Genomic DNA, 11,982 nt, shown 5'->3' with positions numbered 1-11,982 from the left:
CGATGTCTAGTACCTGCAACCCCATCACCACCAATACACATACAACAACACACACACACACACATCATATAATAGGAAGACAGGTGAAAGGAAATCACAACGTCATATCATGCTCATGAATGAGTGGTATGGCATCGTCCCTTATCATGAACGTAGTAGAAGACACTCAAGCACTATCAAAATCATCATCATAGGAATTAGGGTTAGTATATGGTTAGATACCATCAAATCATCATAAAGTAAACTAAGCTATATCAATATGATCTATTGATGCACAAAATGATGAATCGGGGAGGGGCACTACAATATCTACCATTGTGCTTCCTTGTATCTCATTTTATCTATTGTATCGATCATCTATCTTGGTTGTTTGTGGAGGTGGAAACATCGAAGCAAGGGTCTGGTTGTGGTAGACCTCTAAAACACAACCCAAAAAATTTTTTCCTTTCTTTGTTGTGTGCAATTTTGTCAGAGAAGGAGTGAGCTAGATAAGGCTTTAATTGTGGAGCTATTTTGAGAAGTCTTTCCTTAAACCTGTTTCCTTTTAGTATTGTTATTTTGTTTATTGTTGTTTTTTATGCTTTTTCATATGATTAAGAATATAAGAAACCTAAAGTCTGGTCACTCTGCATTCTTTGTATCAAATTATATACTCTATCCATATAGGACACTAGCACACCACATTGTCATCCATGACTCGATTGTCCAACCTTGGGCAGAGAATTAGCAAAGGTCACCAAAATATCTCTGTGACGTCTTCTTTTAGATTGTCTAATCACGGCTATAATATCTACTAGCACTTGATAGCTATCATGCTTTGTTCTTATCTTGAGTGGAGAGGTAGATTGAGTCCCTAAGAGGTAGCTAAAGGCCTTTCAGTGTGGTTTACTTTTTCTCCCTATACAACTGGATGGGATGGGGGATATGAGATGGAGGTTATGGAGATGGTGGAAGGACATCAAGCATCTACTTCCATGGATAATATCTATTGAAGATATGCTATAATGGATGAAGGCAGTTGAGATTTTTCTCATAGAAGTTTGTATTATGATGGTAAGGGGGATAAAATGGATGGGAATATGGAGGAGAATAACGATTTATGCAAAGGCTTGGATTAAAATAATGGTATTATGTGCAATGGATGTTATATAAGGGATGGGGTGTTGTGATAATTTTGATTAGTGGATGGGGTGTTAGGAGAATCATGATTAGTGGATGGGGATGTTTGGAAGATAAACATTGGTACACACCTTGAGGTGTGGTGGAGTTGTGGAAAAGCGATGGAATTTGAATTGGATGAAGGATAAATTGTGGATTTTGGGACATAACGACCCAAAATAGATGAAGGAGATCAGTGGACTTAGGATAGTGGATTATGTGACATAAGGGCCCAAAATGGATTTGGAAGATGGGAGAGTTTTAGATGGAGGATTAGAGAACTTATGAGTGGAGGAAGCTTTTGGATTAACAAGTTTGGATTCCAATTTGGATTTCACTTTGAGGTGAATTTCTTATATGAGTAGTTAGGGAATCCACACAGTTTTCAATTTTTAAAAATTTTTTGGCCTTTTTAGCCTTTTAGTTTTTTTCTTTCTTTTCTATCATATATTTATTTTCTTTAGCATGTCTTTTTATTGGACCATATTGATCCATGGATTATTTGGTTTATACATTTTAAAATTAGCGTCCAAATTGCTTCCAATAGGAATGGTATTAGTGCATGAGAATCGATGACTTGGAGATTCTATGAATGAGATGATGAGGGGAGAATGTTCTAAGTATTTCAAGAATGCATGCCTTTTTTTAATCTTGCTTATGGATTATAGGTGATGGAATGGTGGATTTTGAGATAAATTTGTTGTCTATAGTGGATGGAGGTATGGTAGGACCCAAAATAGATAGAAGGGATGAAGAATTTAGTTTTGGGATATAAGGTCTTAAAACAAATGTGGATGAGGAAGGAATGTACTTTATGACATAAGGGCCCAAAATGGATCTGGAAGATGGTGGATGGAAATATTTGGATTTAGATGGTTTGGAAGGGATGGAAGGACTGCCAACATCTTGAGCATAATCTTGGTAGCCAAGGCCATATGAACTTGAATTTTCTTTGATTTGAAGGGGTTCCAACATGCCATGTTCATGAAGGCCTAACCCTTTTCCTTCATGGTTCATATTTTAACAAATCCCTTTTCCAATAGGTTACTTATGGGAATGGTGAGTGTAGTGCTCTGGGGTGTTGAAGGGTTTTCCTCCATTGAATCCCTTGGAGTGTTTCTTTCGCTACTATGTTATCAAATTAGTTCTCTTTGTTGTGATTGATATCCTTCTTCCAAATTTTTCCTTTTGATTATTTTTGGTGTTTTCTTTTGATGTTGTTGTGTGTGCCTTGGTTTTGGTTTAGCATCTTGGTGGGAATTTTGTGTTTAGTGCTCTTTGTTTAATCCTTTGTTTTGAATTGATTTCCTACAAGGTCTACATTTAATGTCATCCTTGCCTTAGCCCTTGGAATCTAATTACCTAATAACCCTATGATTTTGAGAGGGTAATGGTGTCTCTCGATCCTTCTAGCTCATGGGAGAAGTTATTGTGGTGGGTGAGAAGGGATGTAGGAATGTTGAACAAAGTAATGATTTCCCACACACAATAGATTTGCATCCCCAAAATAACAATTTGACTACACCAAAAGTGTCATTTAGAGAAGTCCTAATAATAGATTTTGTAGAGACTCTATGCCCTCCCTCAATGGCCTTCAATGGAGAATTATAGGTGGGCATGGATTTACCACTATGTAGTGGGGGAAAAAGTAAACCACTTTAAAAGGCATGTGATAACATCTCAAGGACTCACCACTTCTACCTCTCTACTTAGGATAAGCACATAGTGTGAAAAGTTATCAAGTGCCAGTAGATGAAACCAATTTTTACTACAGAACCTGCTAGCTTAAGTAATAGAGATCCTCCCATGGCCTCCACTAGCACTTTGTCTAGGATGCATGTGCAAGTTGTGAATGACAACACAGTGCAATGGAATCCCATAGAAATAGAGTACGAGGACCATACCAAAAAATACAACTACTATCAAACTTTGAGTTTTTATGCTTAATGTGATAAAAAAAATAAAAAAGGAAACAACAACCAAGTATGTGTAGTGTCCTAAATTGTACCTAGTGCATTTTTGACAATTATGCATGGATCTTGATGCATTAATGATGAATTCCTAATCAAAATTTAATTGTTTTGGCATCATGAGCCTTGAAGACAAAGTGCCTTCGTTTGTCCTAAAACCTCATTTGGGCTTATCTTTGGTAGGATGTTTGCGTGACGCGCTAACATCCCGATAAGTTTGTAGAATCTCGAGTCTTATAGTGATTCAGACGCTTGGCAATACGTGTCTTTTGGCTCACCTTCGGCCATAACGTCTCTTCATGCCCCTTTTCAAGATTAAAAACTCCTCTTTTATCATTTGGAAGGGTTATACACTCTCATTTTTTTTCTTCTCTTGGCTCTCTTGTTTCTCGTTGATCTCTTGATGCTCTCTTGAATGTTCTACCAACACTATCAAGCTACAATGATCTTGCAATTATCTTGCAACTATCTTACCAACAAGCAAATATCTCAAGCTTCACCACACTCGCATCTCAAAAATGGGGGTTTGGTTGCATGCCTTGTCTTCTCTTTATCATTTGTCTCTATTTTTTCATTGCATGTAATATATCTTTTATATCTTTGAATGTATCTATTATCTAGGTGCATTTAACTTACCAATCTATCATTTTATCTATTTGCAATAGAGGTTTTCTTCCATTAAGTAGAGTATAGTTTCTATTCGCATTTTATGAATTATCATTTATTCCAATCTATCTATCTGGTTGTCCGTGGTAGTGGAAATACCTAAATGGGGTCTAACTAAGGTAGGCCCCTATATAGCCCCAACATTTTTTCCATGGCTTCATGTGTGTAGGTGACAAACAAGTTTTGTGCAATAGAGAGAAGTTACTGCTGATTCTCAAGACTATTCTATGTCTTCAAGTCATACAAGACGACAACATGTCGCGCTAGCATCCGAAACCCAAGACCTTCCAAATCCTATGGTATAATTTTTTTGTAATTTTGCATCATTTTGTTAATTTAGATTCTTATATTTCATTATTTTTGTACCTTAAATTATTTAATTATTTCCACTCTAGCATAAGCATTAGTTTTGTTATCCCCTGGCTCACCTTAGCATTAGTTCGAGTGAGGTAGCGGCGGATCAATTTGTCCTCAAGGATTCATCATCTTGGAGGTTACAAATCTCCTCCCCTACATTTTGGTGAACCCGATGTGAACGCCTAATGTCAGATCTTTTTCTCTTAGATTTTGATGCTTTCGACAAATCATTCTCTATGGATGATTTCTATATGTTGGATGAAGCTCTAGATGACTTCTTAGAAGCACCTCTTTCCAAAAGAGAGTCATCCTCATTCAAAGATGAGAAGTCTATGAATGTTATTATTGTCTTTGTAGCTCTACAAAGACCTATGAGACCTTACATTCGTGTAACTGTAGCAAGTTATTCTCCCAAGAAAGTTAAGACCATTAATGGAAAACCTTTTAAAGGAGAAAATTTTGACTTATATACTAGGTTTATGCAATCCAAACAATCATCTTACAATACCATTTCTCACACATATAATACTCAGAGGAATAAACAAATTCTTGATCAACCACAAGTTTTTGTACCACCTTCTCAACCTGGCCTTCCTAAAGCACCTTCATCAGTGGATAAGAGAACTAGTGATTATGATCTTATTGAACAACTTAAGGTTACTCCCACTAAGATTTCACTATGGTAGTTTCTTCAAACTGCTCTGTTGTATCAAAGTATGTTGAAGGAAACCTTGCTAAAAAAAAATTGCCTTCTTCTGTGAGACCAAGGGATGTAAATGCGTTGATGGATTATATTCATGCGGATTCACCAAATATTACTTTCCATCCCCACAAACTTCCGCCTCCAAAAGTAAGAAATTTGCCAGACCCTTTAATGATAATTGTTCATGTGAATGGTGTTGGTGTTAGACATACATTAGTTGATATGGGCTCTACACTTAATGTTTGTGGCTTGGATTTGTTACCAAAAATCAAGGTGGATCTAAACTCTTTGGCAGCCTCCTTATTTATTCAAGGATTTGACAACAACAGAAAAGCTATTGTAGGGATCATCATATTGTCCTTGAAGGTTAAACCTGTTACTATTCTTGCCCTTGTACATGTGATGTCGGGTCCTTTGTCTTTTAACCTCCTTTTGGGCACACCATGGCTTGATGCTTTGGGAGCTATATCAACTACACTTCATGGGTCTGTGAAGTTTGTATCAAATAATCAAGCTGTCACAATCTAGGTTGACCCTGAGGCTATGCATATATATTAGATAGTGGCAGTAGGTCAAGCCTTGTTTGCACCTTCCTTTCAAAACTATGTACCTACACTATCTTATTTGGTGACAACCCCTACCTTTTTTTTCTCTCTTGAGAAGGAAGAATAGAAGAAGGAGAAAGTCCCTAGAACACAAGATGTTGTGAAGGAGAAATCACCTAGGGAGCGAGATTCTTTAAAAGAAGACTCCTCGAAGGTAGAACTCCATGAGGTACAAACACTAGAGTCTACTTCTATTAAGTCTTCTCTAGTTAAATCATCTTCTCCATCAAAGATGAATGCATGCTTGGGTGATGATTGGGGTTCTTTATATTTTACTAAATCTCATGTCGGTGAATATAAGGTTGACCCTATCCATCTGAATTTTCCAAAAATTTCGTTCACTTTGGCTACAAAAGATGATTATTCATCAATAAAGCCAAGTGATTCTTATCATGTTGACCACCTTTTCTACACGAAACCTCCATCATTTAAGGAATAACAGGACATTTATGGTCCCTGATATAAGCTCATATCACAACTTGGCTATCATGGAAAATATCATAGACCTAATGAATAAGGTATTTGGATTCCTTTGGAAGATGAACCTCATCATCTCTATACAGGATGAAAGACAAAACCATGGTTAACTATTAACATGATTTCGGCCAACCCTCTTCCTCTTAAGCTTGTTCATCCATAAGTCATTGATAAAACTATGTCACTTAATGAAATCCCCTTGGATCTTTCCCTTCGGAAGAGTCCTTGAAGGATTTTCTAGGTGTATCAGATAGATTTCCCTCTTATCACCATAAACTATGATTCCCTTACTATTTAAATACCCAAGCATATTTTGGGGAATCTATTGAGCAGGGGACACCCTTATCCCGCAGTGAAGAACATATACCCATGTCTCATTTACAAGACCTTAGTGCGCTCCTTAGTGGAGAAACTAATGATGTCATTATGAGTGATAAATATCTTGACAAAGTTATTAAAATCAGGAAGTGTTTATCTTCTGAGGAGTTTAGGGAATACTTCGATCTTCTACATCAATTCCCTAACATTTTTTCTTGGTCTTATGAAGAAATGTCAGGCATTGATGAGTCAATAGTTGGGCATAATATTGTGCTTATTCCTATTGTTAAGCTAGTGAAACAGAAGATTCGAAAGATGAATCCTAAGTTGGCCTTGTTAGTCAAGACAAAGATAGAAAATATTTTGCAGGCTGGTTTTATCCATCCCATTGACTATTCACCCTAGATCTGGATCTCGAACATTGTTCTAGAGAGTAAACCCGATGGTCAAATTCGCATCTGCATTGATTTTTGAGATATGAATAAAGCTTCTCTAAAGGATGAATATCTACTCTTGAACATTGAAATGATCGTAGATTCAACCACAAATTATGCTTTGTTTCATAGACAGTTTCTCGCATTACAACCAAATTTGTATTAAATCAGAAGATCAATATAAAACCGCCTTCACGACTCCCTAGGGAACCTTCTGCTATGTTGTCATGTCATTTGGGTTGAAAAACACAGGAGAAACCTATCAACAGGCCATGACCTTAACATTCCATGATTTCATCCGTAAGATCATGTAAGATTATGTCAATGATATCTTGGTAAATTCTATCACTCTCCAAACACATATTAAAAAAATTTGTCTAGTTTTCAAAAGACTTCAGTTTTATAAGATGAGATTGAATCCCCTTAAATGTGTCTTTGGTGTTGATGTCGAGAAGCTTTTGGGATTCATTGTCTCTCACTAAGAAATCGATATAGACACTGATAAAATTGATGCAATTGTGAACATTCCTCCACCTAAGAACATATCTCAGCTTTGTAGTTTGCAAGGAAAGATTCAATCCATTCGTAGATTTATGGCACAATTGGCTAATTGTACTCTTCCTTTTACATGGCTCTTGAAGAAATAAATTCATTTCAAATGGAATGAGGAATGATAAGAGGCTTTTGATTTTATTAAGAATTACTTGGCTAACCCTCCTATTCTAATGTTGGCTATGTCTAATAGACCTTTCTTCCTGTACATCTCTACCTCATCTCATGCTCTGGTATCCTTGTTAGCCTAGTGCGATGATGAGGGTCGAGAAAGAGAAATCTATTACATTACTTGCACTTTGATATAATATGAGACTAGATATTCCACTGTGGAAAAGAAATGTCTATCTCTTGTCTTTACAACACAAAAGCTAAGACATTACATCCTCCATGTAGAGACACAAGTTATTGCTAAGAATGACATCCTTAAGCATCTCTTTTCAAAGTTTGATCTCTCAGGAAGATTTTCTAAGTGGGTGATGTTGTTTTTTGAGTTTGACCTGAGGCTCATAACTCAGAAGTCAATCAAAGGGAAGGCCATCATTGATTAGTTGGTTGACGCCCCATCTAAATAGTCTTTTCCTACTTTATATATTTTTCCTAATGAAGATGTATTAGTCCCTGATCATGGATCTATATGGGACATCTATTTTGACGGATTGAAGTGTCAAAATGGTTCATGACCAGGTGTGGTCTTGATTACACCTGAAGAAAATCTGGTCTCTCTCTCATTCCATTTAGAATTTCATTGCACTAAGAACATTGCTAATTACAAAGCCTTGATTATGGGGTTGTGTACCACAATTTCCATGGGTGTGAAAATCCACGTCCATGGAGATTCTTAGCTTATCGTAAATTAAGTTGCGGGAAGGTATCGTGTTCAGCAACCGAAATTGTCTCAGTATAAGGATTTGGTCATAACCATACTGAAGCATTTCACTAATTACACAATTGATAGTATTTCACAGAGGGAAAACCATCATGCGGATGTAGTGGTAAGTGTTGCTTCCCTAGGTACGAACTTTAGTCAAGACAAATATCATTTCATGGTACAAATCCTCCACTCTCTGGTTATGAATAACCAAACCCATTTCGATAATTTCATGTGTGCTCATATTGATTTAGAAGAATGGTTTTCATAAATCTATAATTACCTAAAAATTGGAAGCTTTCCCGATGGCGCCAGCAAGAGCTCATGTGTGTGAATTTGGAAGTTGGCTGCTTTCTATATTCTTTTATCTAATGTTCTTTATCGAAGATCCTATAATGGTCTCCTTTTGCATTGTTTAACAAAATCTGAGATACCCCTTACCCTTTAGGAGGCTCATTCTGGCTTTGGAGGTGGGCATTTTGGGGGAAATATTTAGTCCACAAGCCAATTCACATGGGGTATTATTAGAAAACAATGGAATGGGATTCCTTCGCCTTTGTCAAGAAATATCCCCAATGTCAACAACATAGTAACTTGATTTGAGCCCCTGCGCAGGATCTCCAAACTCAAGCATCTCCATGGCCTTTTCAGACATGGGGTTTGGATATCATTGGCAAGATATCTCCCCTTTCATCTAAGGGTCATATTTTTATCATCACTGCTATAGATTATTTCTCAAAGTGGGTCAAAGATACCATTGAGATCCACCACTGCTGACATGATTTATGATTTCATCATGGATGATATCATCTCTTATTTTGGCTTACCTGCTACCCTTGTTTCTTATAATGGTACGCCATTTAAGAATAAAGAGGTTAAGTAGTTCCTCAAGAAGTTCCACATCCAACATTGTTTTTCTACACCTTATTATCCTCAATCTAACAGTCAATAAGAAGCATCTAACAACTCTATTGAATAGATATTACATAAGACCGTTACCAAACATGGAAAAGGCTGGCATATGTAGCTAGTATATGTGTTATGAGCCTATCGCATGAGTGTCCATACAACCACTGGGGCAACACCTTAAAACCTCATGTATGGTGTCAATGCTATCATGTCCCTTGAGTTGGAGATTCCATCATTGTGTGTCTCTCTGAAAGGGGTTATCAATGATGGTTCTTATCATACTCTTTGTCTCAATCAACTTGAGTTGTTGGATGAGTACCATTTTAGGGCCCTTCAACATCTTCAAGCTTATCAAAAATATTTATCTCAACAATATAACCAAAGTCTTCTACCCTAAACCTTTAAGATAGGTGACCTGGTTCTTTATGAGAACCGTAGAAATATCAATGCGCCACTCAATCAAAGAGGTAAATTGAGCCCAAATTGGTTAGGTCCATACATCATCACCTCTATTTATGGTTTGGGTGCTTATGGATTATCCTATATGGATGGTATGCCTCTCAAAGAACCTATCAACACTGTGCACCTACGTCGCTATTTCGTATAAAAGACAAGTTGTATATATCATATGTGTGACACTCATCTCTCTATAATAGTCACTCAATGGTATATATATATATATCTTCATCAACATGTCATTTATCCATTTATGTGTTGGAGGTGACTATGCATGTGTGTGTGAGTGTGTGTACATATGTTCTATCTATATGTCAAAACGTCTATACAATTACCATCACAGAATTTAATCATGCATATATACAACAATATGTCAAATTGAATCATGATGTACATCTAATCTAAACTATCCATGACATGAGCATACATAATGAGCATGTAAAATAACAAGTACATGTATCGCATCACTACAAAAACATGTGATGCTGGCATATGTGTCTCTAAAATAAATGAATACATCTGTATTTACATCAAAAGAATGCTATACATCCAATGAATCAAAAATATGGATGAATCCCTACAAAAATGTCTCATGACCCCCATTGTGGACGAGTCCCTGAAGTTGTGAGTGCCGGAGGATCCTGGTCTCGGCGTTAGGGATGTCTTCCTAAGGTGGAATGTGATCTCACAATAGTGGTGCTCCATGAATGCAAACCCTCATCTCCCCTCGTAGCTCTGCCATGGTCTCCTGATGTATCATGAGTTCCTCTCGTACCATCGCTTCTCTCTCATGCACCACCTCATCATCTGACATCTACTGATGCACTCAGGGGTGGTCGAGATGACCAGCTACACCCTGTTAGGAAGCATCCACGTATCGACAGAGGTCATCAACTTGGCTCTACAAAGCGTCACGTACCCTCTTGGCACTCTCAGCTCACGCCACTACTAGGTCTCTCTCTTCAAGGACAAAGTGAACCTCCAGTAGATCCTAATCTTTTTGCCCCATCATAGTGGCTAGTTGTGCTTCTCCCTACACCAACAACACCTAGCCATCCTCATGTGCTATCTATAGCCATGCTACAGGCTCGAATAGATGAGAATGCCTCCCTGTAGTCTGGAGGGGTTGGTTGATGTCCAACACTAGACCCCGAGTCTGTATAGAAGGGACAATCTTTGTGAGTCCATGATGGATGAAACTTAGCTGCTTAACGACTCCCTCTACAAAGACAAAACATTTCTCTATCAGTATCCATGGCATCAAAATCTCTACATGTGTGTATATATATCTATAAAAAGACATATGAGAAAGATTGAAATGTGCAAAATAAAATCAAAGTGCATACCAGGATCACCCCTCTGCCAGTCTGGATCCTATGAAGGTACCATGTTGGCAGATGCCCCTACAGTAGCTATTGATGCTTGTTTCCCATGCTGGTGGTGAAAATGGTGGTGTAGCAGGTGATGGTGGGATCCCCCTCAATACCGGCGCCAGTCTCTATGGGATCGAGCTCCCCACCCATTTTCTCTGCCTCGGCCTCTCACCCTCATTTCTTAAGGAGGTCTAGTGCTCATTGTCACCACCCAAAGCTCTGAATATCCTCCTACTACATCTAGTGTGAAAATTGGAGAAGGCCCTACCCTGCCCCACCAACCTATGAAGTTTAGGGTGACTCCCACATCATCAATGTCTAATGGTAGAGCGATGTCATTAGCATCATTGCCTTTAGAGTTGTCATGAATGTCTCCAAGGGTAGGGCAAGGTAGGTTCTGAGGTCACACGATGCTCCTAGCTAAATGTACATATGTAGGCACAATGGGTGGAATGGTTTGCACCTAGACAAACTGCCACATGCACCATCGCCAGTAGTATGGCGTGACAATATGGTCCTAGTGCTCAAGTAGGAACCAATAGCACTACATCCATGGAAGTTGTGTGTGGTCTATGGTCTAGACCCCCATATCCCAGAATGGTTGCCAAATGATGTCCTTGTTGGCATTCTACACTCTAGTGAGAAATGATGGTGTTGTCATTGATGGCAACCTACCGACAACCTTGTGGCATTCATCTGGTAAACCACTGGTAGGCACTGACACCGACAGACACTTCACTGGCAGCGACAACAATGTATACCGGCACTCCAGCCGATAGGAATAAACTTTTGTTTATTGTATTTAATTATAAATATCTTTTGTAAAGCCGACATGGCATATTGTAACAGACTCATATATGTATGAGATCTTGTAAATCATTTTGATATAGATGATGGATGGACATATGATGGATATGGTAGAAGTGATGAGTGAATATTAAGGCAGATTTGGTATAAGGTTTATGGTTATAGTATGAACTTAAACCGGTACTGAACCTGGCATAGAAGATGTTGAATTGTAGTAGTACATTATATTCTATTTTCATAATCCATTTTGTAAGTCAGTGAGACTTCCATTTTGTAGATTGGGCAGTGAGCTCTAGGCAGTTGGCCTTCCTGCATGTACAGGCCCC

This window comes from Cryptomeria japonica, chromosome 5 (assembly GCF_030272615.1).
Source record: "Cryptomeria japonica chromosome 5, Sugi_1.0, whole genome shotgun sequence".
Classification (NCBI taxonomy): domain Eukaryota; kingdom Viridiplantae; phylum Streptophyta; class Pinopsida; order Cupressales; family Cupressaceae; genus Cryptomeria; species Cryptomeria japonica.
Note: the sequence above shows the minus strand (reverse complement) of the source record.